This window comes from Dasypus novemcinctus, chromosome 22 (assembly GCF_030445035.2).
Source record: "Dasypus novemcinctus isolate mDasNov1 chromosome 22, mDasNov1.1.hap2, whole genome shotgun sequence".
NCBI lineage: Eukaryota > Metazoa > Chordata > Mammalia > Cingulata > Dasypodidae > Dasypus > Dasypus novemcinctus.
The window spans coordinates 74,885,530-74,903,839 of NC_080694.1; the positions used below are offsets into that span (position 1 = coordinate 74,885,530).

At 41.1% G+C, this 18,310-nt stretch overlaps 1 protein-coding gene and 1 non-coding gene across 2 annotated transcripts in view; both read left to right on the plus strand.

Moving 5' to 3' along the window:
* Nucleotides 1–18,310, plus strand: part of LOC101442557 (saoe class I histocompatibility antigen, A alpha chain-like) — a 1,048,500-nt gene that overhangs the window by 550,285 nt on the left and 479,905 nt on the right. The gene's annotated exons all lie outside the window — the stretch shown is intronic.
* On the plus strand, nucleotides 623–729 carry LOC111764883 (U6 spliceosomal RNA). The gene has a single exon (XR_002797376.1). It is a non-coding gene; the product is annotated as a U6 spliceosomal RNA (small nuclear RNA).

Consider the following 18,310-nt stretch of genomic DNA (forward strand, 5'->3'; position numbering starts at 1 on the left):
AGCACCCTTTCTTGATAAAAACACTGCAAAAGATTAGAATAGAAGGAAACTTTCTGATCATGATAATGAGTATATATGAAAAACCCACAGCTAACATCATTTACAATGGTGAAATTCTAAAATCTTTCCCTCTAAGATCAGGAACAAGACAAGGATGCCCACTATCACCCCTCCTATTTAACATAGTCTTAGAAGTACTTGCTCGATCACCGAAGCAAGAACCGAACATAAAAGACATCCAGATTGGAAAGGAAGAAGTCAAAATTTCAGGAATTGATGATATGATCCTATACATATAAAACCCTGAGAAACCTAAAACAAAGCTTCTGGAACTTATAAATGAACTCAGTAAAATCACAGGTTACAAGATAAATGCCCTAAAACCAATAGATTTCTGTAGACCAATAATGAGCAATCTGAGGAGGAAAACAGGAACAAAATACCTTTCACAATAGTAAATTTTTAAAAATCAAATACCTAGGAATAAATTTAAGTAAAGACATAAAAGACTTATACACAGAAAACTAAAAAACTCTGTTCAAGGAAATCAAAGAAGACCTAAATAAATGGAAGAATATTCCCTGTACATGGATAGAGAGACTAAATATTATTAAGATGTCTGTTGCCCACTTTGGCAGCACATATACTAAAATTGGAATGATACAGAGAAGACTAGCATGGCCCCTGCACAAGGATGACATGCAAATTCATGAAGCATTCCATATTTTAAAAATAAAACTATATTCAAAACAAAAGAAAAAAAAGATGTCTATTCTACCAAAACTGATTTACAGATTAAATGCAATCCCAATAAAAATCAACACAGCATTTTTTAATGAACTGGGAAAACTAACTATGAAATTTATTTGGAAAGGAAAGAGGCCCTGAATAGCCAAAGACATATTGAAAAAGAAAAATGAAATTGGACGAATCACACTACCCAACTTCAAAACATACTACAAAGCTACAGTAGTGAAAACAGCATGGTATTGGCACAAGGATAGACATACTGAACAATGGAACAGAATTGAGAGTTCTGATATAGATCCTCATATATACAGCCATATGGTATTTGACAAAGCCACCAAACCCTGTCAACTGGGAGAGAATGGCCTCTTGGACAAATGGTGCCTGGAGAATGGGATATCCATATGTAAAAGAATGACAGAGGATTACCAACTTATACCTTATACAAAAATCAACTCAAGATGAATCAAAGACCTAAATATAAGACCCAAGACCATAAAGACCTTGGAAAGTAAAGTAGGAAGCATCTACAGGACTTTGTAATAGGAAACTGCTTCATGGACTTCACACCAAAAGCACGAGCAGCAAAAGAACAAATAGATTAATGGGACTTCCTCAAAATTAAAGCCTTCTTCACCTCAAAGGAGTTTGTCAGGAAAGTGAAAAGAGAGCCTACACAATAGGAGAAAATATTTGGTAACCATATATCTGATAGGAGACTTATAACCTGCATTTATGAAGAACTCCTATATCTTGAAAATAAAAGGGAAAAAGATTTGAACAGACACTTCTCCAAAGATGGTATACAAATGGCTCAAAAACACATGAAAAAATGCTCACAATCCCTAGCTATTAAGGAAATGCAAATCAAAACAACAATGAGATACCATATTAATCCCATAAGACTGGCAGCTATCAAAAAATCAGAAGACTACAGTTGTTGGAGAGGATGTGGAGGAATAGGAACACTCATCCACTGCTGGTGGGAATGCAGAAGGATCCAGCCATTCTCGAGGACAGTGTGGCGGTTTCTCAAAAATCTAGCTAAAGATTTGCCATATGACCTAGCAATTCCACTGCTGAGTGTACTCCCAGAAGATCTGAAAACAAGGACACAAACCGATATATGCACATCAATATTCATGGCAGCACTATTCACTATTGCCAAAAGTTGGAACCAACCCAAATGTCCACCAACAGATGAATGGATAAATAAAATGTGGTATATACATACAATGGAATACTACTCAGCTATAAGAACAAATACAGTACAAACACATATGATAATATGAATGAATCTTGAGAACCTTCTGTTGAGTGAAGCAACCCAGGCATTGAAGGACAAATATTACATGACCTCTCTGATATGAAATAAGTAAACCAAACTGTCTCTGAGAGATAGAAACTGGATGATAAACTTAAAGGAATTAAGGGGGTAGAGGAAGGTTTGAGCTGACAGCTACTTGGGTGAAATCTATGGTAAGCTGGTGGTAAGTATTTGTACAGGGAAGAGATAAATTGGGGGCATAAGGATATCTTTGGATGGGGCTGTGTGGGCTTTAGGGGCAGTAGGCATGGAAGGATGGGTCAGATTGTCCAGGGAATTGGGGAGAGGGTGAGGGGAACATTTGATCATGGGAGATTGTCAGGTATGTGGTTGAAATTGTGGTGCAGAGAAAACTCTTTAGAAAATATAATATGGAAGGATGCATGTTTAGGATACTTAAGGGGGTCATCTGACACAGGGCAAGCTTCTGGGGAGTGTGTGAGTGCTCATTTTGTCATAGTCGATTATATCATTGGGTGGAGACCCATACAATGTGAGTGAAGGTATACCCACATCCTGGGGAGGACTGATGTTCTCAAAGAGAGGGAATTGTATCTCTTGAGAGAATTGGTGGTTCCCAATGGGTTAGGTCAGTCTAGTACATCAAGTCCTCAACATTTTTGCAAGTATCTCTGAATATGGTCCCTCAAGTAATTAAGACTGATTGTCATGGTGGACCCTGAGGGAAGGGGGAAAGAGGCATTGAATACATAGAATCAGGGTAACTGTGGGGCAATGCAAGTGTTCCACAGGGTTGTGCCATGATGGATATAGATCATGTTAAATTACACCAAAAATGTATAAATGTCTGTAGGCTAAAATGTAAACCATAATGTAAAATATAAGATGAATAAAATTTTAGAAAGTGGTATAGTCTAAAATATAAACCATGATGTAAACCCAAATGGAACCATGTTTGAAAGCTATCATTTCAATATCTGTACATTAGCTGCAGCAAATATAATATGAAAATGTAAAAAGATCACAGTTGGGGAAGGGACAAAGGGTTTGATGCTGGATATGTCGGAGTACCATATACCCCATTGTATATGTGAATTACTGTGACCTAAAACTTATGTCAAGAGAAACTTAATAATCAGGGAAAAAAAAGAAAGAAAGAAAGTAAGGAGGTAGACACCGAGGAAGAAATGGAAGAATTTGCCTTGCCACTGTACATCCAGGGCAACACCTGTAGCAGTGATGAAAGGCAAAATGTTAAAAACAAAGCTTTTTCATTTTTTCATTTCTTTGATACCCCAATTTATTTTTCCTTTACTTAATTTTTCTAAATTTCTATGTATTCTATATCTAACTTTTAAACCCATCACTATATCCCATTTTTCTATTAATGGAAACCTGGGTTTTCTTTTTGAAGAAGTTTTGGAGTACAGAGAGGTTCAACTGTGGTGGGGGAGGAGCACTTGTGTGGGGTGTCATTGGTAGGGGTCACATGGTTGGGAGGTAGTTCTCCAGGGCATGTGTACAGGGTACATAGAAAGGTTTGGCTATTTTCATAGTGGTTTCAGTTGGAAACGACAGATGAGAGAGTGCTGAATTCCTGACCAGGGGAGCTCTATCATATTCCCCAATGGAACAACAACAATCCCCCAAGTGCAATGGCAAAGACCAATAAAGATAGATGGCCCAATGATGAACCCTTGATACTGATAGTTTCGATTATGAGCCTGTGTGCCTGAAATATGAACTAGGCCTATAGCTGTGGGATGCCTAAGAGTTACCTCCTAAGAGCCTCCATGTTGCTCAAATGTGGCCACTCTCTAAGCCAAACTCAGTGTGTAGATGCATTGCCTTCCCCCCGGCATGGGACATGACTCCCAGGGATGAGCCTTCCTGGCACTGAGCGATTACTACCAAGCACCAGCTGATGATGTTACCACAAAAAGACCATGAATAAAGAGGTCAACTCAGACTGGCAGAATATCTTAGCCTACATATGATAGCAGGTGTTAAAAACTGCATTTTGACCTTCAATAAAAGGAGGAAATGGAAAGAACAAATGAGTTTATATGGCTATGAGTCTCCAAAAAAAGAGCTTGGAGGTCATCAGGGGGTGATACTTATGCATACTTCAGCAGGGTACCAGAGACAGCCAAGGTAGATAGAAACCCAGGTCCTGGTTCTCCTGAGGGCTGCAGTGACCCACAGGTTCTATGGTCAAGGCATATGGCTCTGTGTTGGAAATTGAGGCACAGTGGCCTCTCAAGGAGAGACGTGCTGTCTCCATGGCTATGCTGGCAACCTAAAGAACGTGGTAATTAAGAGTTCCTGGCAAATGGAATAAAACTGTTAAAGGCTGAAAGAAAAGATGAGCACATACCTTTTGTAGTGAATAGAATATTTAGACTTTGTACCTTGAGATAAGAATTTTTAAAATTCCTTAGACTATGGGTAATGCTGCTTGATGTCACTTACGTGGTCCTGCTTATTGGCACATAGGCTACATATTCCTGCTTCTTGTCACGTATACTGGGGTATAGAGAGTGCCCCTTGTAAACAATGAAGTTGTCTGGGGAGTTATTACTCACACAATCCCAGCTCTCTCACTCATTCCTTCCCCCCCTTCTCTTTCTTTCATTCCCAATACCTTTTGGGTCCAAATCTCCAACAGCTCTGGAGTTCAGGGCCATGTCAGTTGGCCCTACTTTGGAGTTTGTGTTCCTGAGTGTGATGGAGTTAGACTCAGATATAACCTTTCTACACATGCCTCTTCTGTTACTTTTACCAGACCTGTGTGGTTGGCATTTGGATTGATGTATACTCAGGAGACCTGAATCTCTGAAATGTCCATGTGATGGCCAGGCCCTGGGCCTCAGCAGACTTGCAGCTACTACCCTTTAGTTTCTTGGACTTACCCTGGCCAGCTAACAGGAAGGTGAAGAGGGTCAACCACCACACCAGGGAGCCAAGAGTCCCTACAGCTGCAAGCAGGAGAATTGCATCCATCAGCCATGTGGAATCTAAACCCTTTCTTGATGTTGATGGGGACTGGACATAGCCATCCCAGGTCCACAAGAGGGAGGAATAGAGTATGGATTAGAGTGGATTTACTGGTGTTCTGCTGGGAAAATATTGTGATTAGTAAGGGAATAAATTGTAGTAGTGATGTGGAGAGGGTGGCCACGGTGGCTGCTGCTGGTCAGGAGAGGGAAGAAATATGGTGTGGGGGCATTTTCAGGATTTGGAATTGTCCTAGGTCCTGCTGCAGAGACAGATGCTGGACATTGTGTGTCCTGTAGTGGTACACTGGCTGGAATGGGGGGTAAGTGTGGACTACAATGTGGACCACTGTCCATGTGCTCCAGCAGTTCTCCAGAATGTATTCACTGGGTGCAGTTGATGTGCCACAATTATGGAAGTTTGTTGATGTGGGAGGGGTGGCATGGGTGGGATGGGGGTTACATGGGGATCTCATATTTTTTAAATGTTAAATTAAAAAATATGTAACATTAAATGTAACATTACATTACATTACATTACATTAAACATTAATGTAACATTAAAAAAATAAAGTCAGTTAATGAAGGAGCTGAAGGTAAAACTTTAGATTTAGTATAAAAACAGATTTAATAATAGTCCAAATGGGTGAAATAGTAAAAGGGAGCAAAACACCTTGTACATATAATTTCTTAACTCTTTTTTCTAGTCTTTCCTAATCTCCTAATTCTAGACTTCCTATTGCTGGGAACTATGAGCAATATTTTTCTATAATCTGTAAGTTCTAAAATATGAGACTCAATGGCCTCACCTTCTCTTGCCTTGAGGAGTTATTTTAGGAGACAGACATACAAATGAACTGTCTCTGTTTCCCATTGAAACCCTGCTGAAATAACTGAGAGTGTCCTTACTGAGGACTGGGAAGGCCTTCTCAACCACTCAGGGCTCTGCGTCCTGACAACACCTTTAGTTTCGCTCAAAGCGATCCTTCTTCCCCTGAGACAAGCTCAGCAATAGTTTGCATGAATGGAAGGCAATGCAGAACTGAACAAATAAAAGGACAGAAAGAAAGACACAAGAGAGAAAATAAAGATGGGACTAGGGGACTCACAGCTTCTGGAACTGAGAGCCTCAACTCTATTTTCCACATCGTATTTATTAGAAATTACAAAGCAGTAGTTATCTATGTTTACCTTCAAGGCTGCTTGTTACTAAAGCTGCAACACCTGTAATGCTAGGGAACAAGCCATACAAAGTTCAAATGCTTCCTCATGCAAACAATTTTCGTGCTGACCAGACAGCATTCCATCTAGTCAAGGCCAGTGTTCCTAAGACCACACTTTTTATCTGTGTTATGGAAACATTTCAACTTCAAGCCAGTTTCCCATGTTCAAATCAAGCAATTTTCCTATAATGATTGTGTTTGTGTTGTTATAGGTATGTTTTTTCACTAGATAAAGAGACACACAGAGAAGCAAACAAAATGTTAAACTTCCAACCTAGGGAAGCCCTGCTACTTTCTCAAATAAAATGGCAAAAATCTCTGGAATATATAAGAAAAGAAAATGGGCCTATGTGCCTATGTGCTAAGTCCTTGATCCTTTTTGTTTTGTTTTGGAGGTAGTGGGGGCTCAGTATAGAACTCAGGAACTCATGTGTGGGTAGTAAGTCCTCAACCACTGAGCCACATTGGCCCCCCTTAGTTGGATTTGTTTTTATTTTTTTATTATCATTATTACTTTTTGGGAAGCACCAGGGACTGAACCCTGGACCTCCCATGTGGGAAGCAGACGCTCAACTGCTTGAGCCACATCCACTCCGAACCATCAGGCTTAAAATTGTACATACGAACCTTATTCCTGTAAAAAGGAAACATTTCCTAATTATAATTAATGCCTAAGAGTTACCTCTAGAAAACCTCCCTGTTACTCAGCTATGGCCTCTCTAAGCCAAACTCTGTAAATCAACTCACTATCTCCTTCCACCCCCCCCACCCCCGACATGGGACATGACTCCCGAGAATGAGCCTCCCTGGAACTGAGGGTTTTTTACCAAGCATTAATCAGTGATGCATTTGGGAAAAGACCTTGACAAAAAGGGGAAAACATGAAATATAAAAGAGTTTTTATGGCTATGAGGTTTCAAAGTGAGTCAGGAGATAGTTCTGGAGGATACACTTATCCAGGTCTCAGACAGATTTCACTGACTGCACAGTGTACAAGGCCTCAACAAGAGTGCTCCTGAGGACTCTTGGGACAGCTGGATTGATGTGGGCTATGGGTGGAAGGCTCTTTGTCTCTTCAGAGATAACTTAAGCTGTTTGACTTGTGGGTGTGGAATGGTAAGAGGCTGCAGTCCTGCCCTTAGGGACAATGGCAACTGCTCCAATCCCAGGAAACAGTTTAACAATGCAAGGGCTATAAACTTTAAGTATTTAGGGGAAGTGCAAAAACCAAATATGCTAAAAGCTTATCTAGAATATCTGGAGTCCATGCTAAAAGCTTACCTAAGATGTGGAAGATATATATGCTAATTGAAGCCTATTGAGAACTGAAACAAAGGGACCATTTGGCCTTTCCTCTCTGTATAAAAGACGTTTGAAAATCTTGTTCAGGCTCGGGATTCAAACAGAAAGCTCCTGAGTCCGGCCGGCCGTCAAAAACTATTTTTCCTTCTCAAAATCATTCCTGAGTCCTGGCCTCTCTATACTCAAATAATTGAACTTCTCTCAAATACTACAACATTTTTGGTGACCACAAAGGGACAACAAATGAAGGCCAGAGACAGTAGCATTTTGCTGCCCCTTCCAAATCCCCGAGGAAGCCGGGAGGACTCGGGTGAACCCCAAATCTGGGCACCCCTGGATTAAATTTAATCCAGAAAAGATGTGGGCTCCGCCAGAATCTTCCCGACAAAAATCATGGGCAATGGAATGTCTGAAGAGAAAGATTCTGGGAACGAAAAAGAACTCCAAACATGAAAGAAGGTAAGACTCCCCGGGTGAGCACAGGCTGGAAGGCCCTAGCTTTAATTGCTAGGAAGGGGAGGCTGATCACCTCCTGAGAGAACCCTAGTAGCCCCAGAAAATTGGGGGGAAGCCATTCTCTCTAGGCTTGGGAAAAGGAGAAAAACCAGGGAAAAGCCCTGGTGTTTTGGGTTTGTCTAGTCTTATATCCACTAAAGGAGTGGAGTCTTGATTTTAGTAAAAAGGGCTATTTGTAGGTTCAAGTCCTAATGTCCTGGAAATTGGTCTAGATTAAAGAAAACAAAACTTGGTTACAGGAAAATGGATCGGCTTTTCCGGTGGAGCTTGGTCTGGGTGTAAAGTTTAAACAGTGGAAAAATCTGAAAAAGCTGAAAAAGCTGAAATCTTTTGTTATGGTGCTAAGTTGTGAATGAATTCGCTTTATACCAAATGTTAAAGTGTTCTGAGGTTTGTGATGGCTGTGGGGGCAGCCATGGTGAAAATATATATAAACTTGTGGGTCAGATTAGTGACCTTTGTGCTTCTGTCTGTGTCAGCTCAATGCTAGTGTTGGAGTTGTTTCCTTATGTAAAGTAGAATTACAGCTGAGCTGGAGCCCTCCCTTGCCATTGGCAAGGGGGTGAAATGATTATGGGGCAAAACTGAGGAGTCTGGATGTTTGTGGAGTCTAGATGTTTGTGTATGCTCTGCTGTCTTGTCTCTGGTCTGGCCCTTTGCCGGGGCTTGGAGGCCATCTGTGTCCACGCCATGAACCCAAGTTTGTTGGGGCTGCCCCAGTCAGGGTGCTGAATTTGAGTAGGTTCTGTCTGCCCATTTTGGCCTGAAAGCTGGGAAGGAGGGAGCGGCTTGCCCCTTTCCAGTGAGTCCACACCTTCTATTCATAAGCTGCATTCCTGTTTGATTGCTGTGCACCCAACTGCCGTGAAGGGGGTAAAAAGCAGAATCAGAATAAATGCAGTAAAGTTCCCTCCCTAGGGTGTCAAAGCCAAAATACCTTTGCATTCTGCCCAGGTTCTTAGAGGTATTGTAGTAACTAAGTAAGAGAATGTGTTCTGTGATGGTAAAATTTGTCTTAAGGGTATAAATAATTATAAAAGTTTTACAAAGCATTGTTTAAATTAAGGTATTTAAATGGCTAATTGCAGAAGGTCATTATTTAACAAAAACTGAATTGATAATAATAATAATAAAAGGCAATTTTATAACAAACTTATTTGGCAGCCAGTCTCCCCTGCCAACTTGCTTTCAAAAAACTGTTTCTGGTATTACATGCTACTAAGTATTTAAAGTGAAGAAAAGTTCATTATTTTAACAAGCTTGTTTAGTATTAATGGCAATTATATGTTGTAAGAAGTTTGCCTGGTAACTTAGTATGTGGGATATATGGAGTGTGTTTTTATTGTTAAGGAAACAGAAGATGATTTTGTCCTAAGATAAAATGACTGATTATTGGAAAGAGTACAGTGTGGGACAGAACCTGAATGAATACTGAAAGTGTAGAAGGTTTGTGGAAGGAAAATTTTATGATTAAAATTGAGTAAGATCAATATACAAAGAAAACCTTTTACAAAATAGCTTCTTGTGCTTTAACCTCATCATTTCCTCAGTGTTTGAAGAAGAGTCTTACCTCCTTTAAAAGAACATTTATGTTCTAGAAATCAAATCCTGAAAAATAGCTTTTTATTTCAAACTAACTGCAAGAGATTTATTCTTTTACTTTAAAGGAAAAATTAAAGTAACGGTTAAGTTCATTTAATATGTTATAAGTCGAATGAAAGGTATTTAAAGGTGTTATAAAATTAATAGGGTTTTTAAAAAATTAATAAAAACTGTAACTAAGAGTTAAAATCATTTATAAATGCATTTATATTATAAAACAGTGGAAAGGTAATAACTGAAATTATAGCTGGGTGAATTTAGCTTGAAATTATTAAGTGTAAACTCTAAACTTTACCTTTCCTTAGTTTATGGTTACTTCAAGGCTAACCTCACCCCTTGCCTTTGCCTATGGTTATTTCATAATAGCTTCTGCCCCTATAGGCCAGAGAAGAGCTGGGACATCACTGTCTCCTCTCCTGGTATTAGTAACCCTTTCTCTCATGAATTCAAGTGTAAACTAAATAAATTGCTGCCTGATGGAATAAGGTTAAATGACCACTGGAGTTTTATTATCTCCAAAATCAAAAAGGGGGGTGGAGGGGGAGAAGTCTCCTGCCTTGACGGTCAGTGTTCCTAAGAGTGGCAATTCATGAGAGAAAGCAGTCTGTCTCCCTGAGGCTTCAAATAGCCTCAGTAAATATATATAAAATTAATCTTGTTGCCTATCCAAAATTCTGCTAAATTCAAAGTAAAATATAAAGTTCTGGAAAAAAAAATAGTGCTAAAGCATTGAGAACATTTTGGTTACAATCCATTAATAAAGAAAATTCTTGTGTAAAACTGCACAGTCATAGTGCAAATTAAGAGTTTCAAGAGTCTTTGAAATGTTTTGCAGTCACACTTGTTTTGTAAGAATTAGAAGTTTAAAGTAAGTAAAGTTATGTTGTTGTGTCAAACTATTCATGTCTGCCTATTGCTCATTGTTGAGGTTAAATATGCAGTTATAAGTAATATATTTCAGGACCCCAAATTAAGCTAAACAGTATATAAAATAATGCAAATTATAAATAATATCAATGAGTTTTGTTTCTGTGTCTAACTCTTTGTGTCTGCCCATTTGCTCAGTGTATGTCTTCATACATCAGGATAATATCAAATTAACAAATGAAAATTCTTAGAAGAGCTCTATTAAAATTTTTAATTAAATATGCACTTATATATGTAAATAAATATTCTTAAAGCCCAAATTAAACTAAGCAGGATGAAAAAGTCAGAAATCTGATTATAGAAACAATTGGGAAAGGGCCTCCTCTTTGCAAGAGCTTTAAAGGCAAGACTAGGTGTAGCAGATTAAACCTATCTACTAGGCTAGGGAATTAAGAATCAGTTTGCCTGGTAATTTTCCAGTTTAAACCTTTTGTCAGCCACAAAATGCAAAAAAACAAAGATTAGGTTAATTTTCACATAAGAAAAATGTGTCAGTCTCCCACTCCTCCATTTAGGCCAGTCCTATGGGCAGTGGAAGGATGCCCAAGAAGAACTAAGTTGATGCCATTTCAGCACTAAATTCTATTCCTTATTTGACAAAGGGGAGCAGGTAAAAACTAAAATGGTTGGAATGTGATAGAGGGGGAAGCAGTTAAATCACAAACTTTTGTGTGGGAAGGTTAAATCTCAGATAAGCTGTAACTTCTGAAGTATCCAATCTATGGAAAAACAGAGGAAGAGCTTGCATGCTAGGCTTAGGGGTATAAATTTGTGTCATTTTTCTTTATTCGGGGCACCAGCCATATCTGGCTCTGCACACCTTCTTGCAAGATTGAGAATAAATTCTTCTCCACAATCTGGTGAGCCTTATTTTCTTTCAGAAGATTTCTTTCCAACAAAATAAAGGTAATTAGTGGCTCTATTAACAAATTTCAGTAACTAAAGGAAAGTCCATAAAAACTATGGAAAGATCTTTCCTGGGTTATGATTTTTTTAAAAATTAAATAATTGTGTAATGTGTTTTAAAACCTGGTAGTCAGTATGCTTTTAAATTATTAATTTTCACAACTTAAACAAAGAAAAGAAGTTTTTAGCTTCCTGTAAGGGAAAAAGAGAACATTCCTTGCATAAACTATTATGGTTTCAATTTTATTTAACTTGAGTGTAATCTCCCACAGTTAATTTATAAACTAAATTAACATATGTACAAAATCTTTACAGTAATGAAAATTGTAAGTTCACATTGGTGAAATTAGGCTAAAGGAAAAAGATTGTAGATATGCTCTCTTAAAGAGTAAATTTCTTTCATTGGTAATTGTAATTTAGTAAGTTTATTTAAACATGAGGTGGCTAGTCAATGTGGTTATAGTCAATTATAAAGAGTTTGTAAAACATCTTCCAAACTGAAAATGTTTAAATAGTTCTAGTTGTAGAAGTCATTGTTAACTAAAAATCTTAGATTAGTATTGGTAGCAGAAATAACTTCGTGATAATAAAACCTGTCTGAAGGCCACTGCAAAGTACACATTTAAGTAAATGGTAATAAAAAGTTGTCTTGATTCTACTGGAAATATTCTGTTTTCATTTTAACAATGAAAAATAATATTTTTCCTCTATTGCTAAAGTAAAGTACCTACTGTTATCTTCATAGTAAAATTGTGTAAGTAAACAGTCATTTGATATATGTGTTGCGTTAAGTTGTTTAAAATATATATAAAAACAAGGAATAACCTTTAACATTGTCAAACTCTTGTGCATTCAAACCAGGCCTTGAATACATTACAGGTGGCCTCTCCATGTGAGTTATTGGCTAGGCTGGTCACTGACCCCTCAATTAAAATATGTGCTATATCAGTCTCTGGTTTTGCTCCTGAAGTCGACGGAAACTATATTGCAGTTTCAAGCTCCTGCAGCAGCCAATAATGACTCGGTACAGCCAAGTGTACAATGGATATCGCCTCCAGACTGGCACTGTTCCATGGTGCCAGAGAGCACTATGCACCAGGCTAGTGGAATACTGGAAAATCTCTCTAAGATGAAGGATGCTGCAACTTGCTCACTGCGTTGAAGAATATGCTAAGTGGAGCCATGATACCAGGATACTGTAAGTGAAACTTAAACACAATTGGCATTATGGCCTGCTCTCATGGAGAGATAACATGTAAGGTATTACAAACCTGAAACTCAAAACTAATAATTGCAACTCTGAATCCTTATGCATTAAGTAATACATTAGTTAATATTAAGTGCTGTACTTTTATCCTGTACTAAATATATGCCTAATAATTGTAATGTTATCTTTTCTATTTTGGATCAAGTGCAGAAGTATATTAGACATGTTAAATTCCTGGTAAAATCATTTTCTAAACAGTTAATAACATGTCTATAGAATAAGGTGGCAGTCTCAGCCAGTCTCAGTCAACTTCTATATTCTACTGTACTCTGCTGTGTAGCAAAGATGAGGCTTGCTTGCTGATGGTGAGTCACCTATTGAACAAGTCAAAATTGCTAGAAATTGCACAATTAAAACCAAGGTGTAAAAAAAAAAAACCTTTATTCTGTAGTTCTAATCACTCAAAGAGAATTTCCAACTTAGTGTTCTAATCCTGAGTGAAGCCAGTTACCCAAGGAGTGCCAGTTGATCAGGAGCATCTGACAGAGTGAATGAGTGCCAATCATTGAACAGCTTGGAATGTTCAGACAAAGCTAAGTGTCTGTTGCAATTTTTCTCTAAAGATAAATAACTTTAAAAAAATATATATATATATGCTGTTCCCACCAGCTTTTAAGAAGGAGTGCCATCTTTATTGGCACCTAACCTTGTCTATCTCTGTAATCCAATGTCCTCTTTTAAAAATGGGTATTCCAAATTTTTAATTAAGTTTGTTTCTTTCAGAGTGAACATCTTATTAACCATATGAAAACTTCATCCAACTTCATACAGAATGCCAGATCCATCTTCCTCCAGCTAAAATAAATTAATAAGAGTTTTACACCTTATTAGGCAATGACTACAGCCCATGGCCAGCAGGAAGCAGTTACAGAAAAGAGATCGTCTCCCTTCAGCACCCCTTTTAAATTAAAGGTGTAAACCCTTTAAGAGTAAAATAAAAGTAATAGATGGATCTGGAACCTGACTGGAAAGCCACGTGAGTGCCAGTGGCAGCAGAATAACTGCAGGAGGCCCCTGCCCAAGATTCTGCTGTCCAGAATGAAAAGTTCTAAACTTCTAAAAACAGTCCTGGATGCTGTACTAAAGACTGATAAATAATCAAACAAAACAACAAACAGCCATCCACCTCATAGCTCCAACAATAATTATGCCAAAGCTTAGCAAGTTAAACTTTGGCAAAAGGGGGGAATGATGTGGGCTACGGGTGGAAGGCTCTTTGTCTCTTCAGAGATAACTTAAGCTGTTTGACTTGTGGGTGTGGAATGGTAAGAGGCTGCAGTCCTGCCCTTAGGGACAATGGCAACTGCTCCAGTCCCAGGAAACAGTTTAACAATGCAAGGGCTATAAACTTTAAGTATTTAGGGGAAATGCAAAAACCAAATATGCTAAAAGCTTATCTAGAATATCTGGAGTCCATGCTAAAAGCTTACCTAAGATGTGGAATATATATGCTAATTGAAGCCTATTGAGAACTGAAACAAAGGGACCATTTGGCCTTTCCTCTCTGTATAAAAGACGTTTGAAAATCTTGTTCAGGGCTCGGGATTCAAACAGAAAGCTCCCGAGTCTGGCCGGCCGTCAATAAACCATTTTTCCTTCTCAAAATCATTCCTGAGTCCTGGCCTCTCTATACTCAAATAATTGAACTTCTCTCAAATTCTACAACAGGATAGCAGAGGCAAGGTACACAGCTTGATGAAATCAACACTTTGTTGAGGGGCTCTACTTGGAATATATATGAAAACCTATTTCCCAATATCACATAATTACACTCATTTATACTTCCCCTAACCAGGATTCTTCTAGTCCTTTTATTTGAACCTATAAATTTCCCTGTAACAGTTAACCATATTTTTCAGACACTCAAATCCTTGGACTATTCAAATTTTGATTCAACTCTGAATCTCAGCAGAGCAGTGGACTGTTGGAGTAATCAGTGACCCGAGGGTCTCGGGAATGAAAGAAAGAGAAAAGGGGGAAGGAAACAAGGAGAAAGAGCGAGAGAGAAAAAGAACGAGAGAGCTGGGATCAGGGGATCTGCGAGTAGAGACTCATTAGACAACTTTATTGATTACAAGGGGCTCTTTATATACCACAGTGTATGTGTCTACAAGCAAGACCATGACAGCCTACATGCCAATAAGCACAGACCTAGTAGAAACATAGTTTACGTGACATTAAGGAGCAACTCGTATTAACTATCAACATTACCTATAGTCTAAAGAATTTTCTTTTTTAAAAAAATCTTATCTCAAGGTGCAAAGTCTAAGTGTTCTATACATTACAAAAGGTATGAGCTCATCTTTTCCTTTAGCCTTTAACAGCTTCAGCCCATTGCTGGGAACTCCCAATCACTGCATTCCTTAGGTTGCAAGCGTAGTCATGGAGACAGCATGTCTCTCCTTGAGAGGCCACTGTGCCTCAGTTTCCAGCAGTGGACAGCTCCTATTGTCCAGTTTTCAGGCTTGCCCTGGACAGCCAAAAAAACGATGATGAACAGGACCATCCCCCAAAATGGAGAGTGTGTACAGCTACGGACAGGACACTTCCCTTCCCTCCATCTGCCCCGTGGTATTGGCCTCTCAGCCTGGGGTTGTTGGAGCCCATGTCCAGGGTCCCTTGGGATTGGGGAATGAATAATCATAGGGGGGTGGCCATGGGCCAAGTAGATTAGTTATTATTGTGGATGTCACCTCGTGTTGGAGGGAGAATGTGTCATTGATATAAAGATAGGGGTACCAGGGGCCAGAAGGGAGGGTGATGAATGTGTGGAACAGGGCACTTTCGGGGTGGGGAGATTCTTCAGTTTAATACTGCAGTGATGGAATATGACATTACACCTTTGTCAAGGCCTATGGAACTGTATGGTGCAATGTGCAAACCAAAATGTAAACCGTAGACCATGGTTAGTAGCAGTGCCTCATTATTGGTTCCTCCACTATGACAAATGTGCCACCATGATCCAAGATGTCAATAATAGGGGCAACTGGGTGTGAGGGTGCTGGGGGAGGCTTATATGGGAATTCCCTATACTTGAAGTGTATTTTCAGTGTAATTTTTCTGTAAAGGTGTGCGGCAGCGGTCTTCGTAGCCGGGCCCTGTCCCTTGGGCCAGGCGGTTCTTCCCGGAGGCGAGGGCGAGGCGGGAGACTTGGCCGAGTCTCCGGCGGAGGTGTGCAAGGTGTGGAGGGCGAAAGGAACAAAGGAGACGAAACGCCCTTGTGGAGCTGTAACAGAGCCGTTTATTGGGGAGTGTACAGAGATTATATAGGGCTGTGGCGGAGGGGCGGGCAGAGTTCTTGCTGGGATGCCGTATAAGGCGTGCTGGGGAGACTTTCGATGAGGATTGGTAAGGAGCAACACGGAACTGCTAGGAAGGGGGGTATGGGAAGGGGCGGGAATGGCGTCACAGTGAGGGGAGGTGGGAAGAGGAGGGGGAAGGGGGAGTGGGGGAGCCGTCGGGATGTTGCCTTTTGGCGGGAACAGTGGGCGTAGCCTAGATGACTGGGCGGGCTTTGGAGCGCCGCATACCAACGGCCCGAGGACGTGGCATCCATACTGGCCGTCTCATAGTGGGCCTGGGCAGGCTGAGGGCTTGCGCCCGTACCAGCCCTTCCCTTGACCACTGGCTCCAGGTTACGCGTCTACTTCCGCCAGGGCTGGCCCCTACTGAGGAGGAGGCTATCCCACATTTCCCCCTTGTTTTTTAATTAAAAGAACTGGGGGCTCCCCCTATAAAGAAAGGGGCAGGGTAGGGCGGAGGGGGGGGGAAGATATAGGGAAGAGTCGGGTAGGGACTATGTGGGGAGGGGGGTAGATGGACAGCTGATTGGGCTCGATTGGAGGGTGGCAAGAGTCTCTGGATGAGAACAAGTAAGGCAGAAAGTATGAAGTTATTGAGCTTGGCGGCTGGGGGACAGCAGACAGTTCTGAAGTCATATGGCGGTTGTCTGGACGTCAGGACAGTGGGAGGGTTTAGTTCTTCTCTTCGGACGTGTGGGACGGGGCTGGGCAGGGGGGCCGTCTTCTGTAGCGAGTCGCTGGTACTGGACGTGCACGTAGGATGTGAAGACTGCATTTGCTTGGTCTTTGGCGAGCTGGATGATTTTTCTGACGGCCCAGGGACCTATAGTGAGGGCTAGGATGATTATGATTAGTGGACCCAGAAAGGGGAGGAGGTACGGAAGGAGGGTGTGAAAGACTCCAGAAAAGTAGTTAGCTGCTTCGCGCTCTCTTTGGCGTCGCTCTAATCCTTCTTGGACCTTTCTTAGACTGTCCTCGGTGAGGCCCGTAGAGTTGGCATATATACAGCATTCTTCCCCAAGGGCGGCACAGAGGCCTCCCTCCTTGAGGAGAAGAAGGTCAAGGCCCCGGCGGTTCTGGAGGACTACCTCGGAAAGGGAGTTAAGAGAATTTTTAAGATGGGAGATAGCTGTTTGGAGATGGGCGATGTCTTCATCGACCACTTGCCTGAGGGAGGAAAGAGAAGAGGATTGTGTGGCGAGGGCGACGACTCCTGTGCCTGCTCCAGCGAGACCTAGAAGGGTAGCAACAGTGAGGACAGTGATGGGCTCTCTTTTTTGCAGGTGAATGGGGAGATTTTGACCCTGCAAATGGGAGAAGAACTCTTCGTTAGGATGGAAAAGGACTCGAGGGGCGAGAAGAATGAGCAGACAGGTTTCATTGGTGGCGTTGAGGGTGGCGACGTTGAGGCAGGGGGTTAATCCTGTGGATGTGCAAAGCCATTGGGAGGTGTTATGGGGGATTAAGAATTTGGCGGAAGCGCCGGGAGAGGAGTAGTTGGAGCAAGCTTTTAGGGGGGGATGGGAACCTTGGCGAGAATGAATGCAGTGCCCTGTGGAAGAAACGGATTGAAAGGTTAAGGGGACAGAGGAGGTGTTCCAGTTGCATTTGGCTGGATTCTGTTCAGAGGATTCACTGAAAGTGAGGTTAGTGGCAACAGGCTCGTACAGAGGAAGAGAGGGGGAGAGACAAAGCCAGCAGCTTGCAGTGAGGTCGGGGTGGGAGGTGTTCAGAGAGGTGTACGAGGCTTTGATTAGGTTGATGAGAGGGCTGGAATGCCAAGTAGGGGGGAGGCGAAGTTTGGGGTTCTGAGAGCTAGGGAAGGCAGTTATAGGGGAGGCGTTAGACGGAGGCGGGGCGGAGGCAGAACGAGGCGAAGGGGATGGCTGTTTCGGCGAAGGAGATGGCCGTTTCGGTGAAGGAGCTGGAGGGTTAAATGCTGCGTTGGGACCAACGGCAACTGGAGGGGTATAGGTGGGGACTTTCTTTATTATGAAAAAGGCTCCGTAATCGTAACCGGAGGCATATAGCCGGAATCCCCAGCTGCGATCTGACAACCAGCTATAGTCTAGGGTTTTTTTTACTGTGAGCGAGACCTTGCTCCAAGAGGGCGACTGGTTGGAAGCAGCTGAAACTGAAAGCTTAAGATATGGGTCTTGATTAGGGGCGTTGTTCCAGCCGTAAGCCATGGTTTCGCAACCCCATGAGGGGCAATAATATTGCGCAGGGTCATG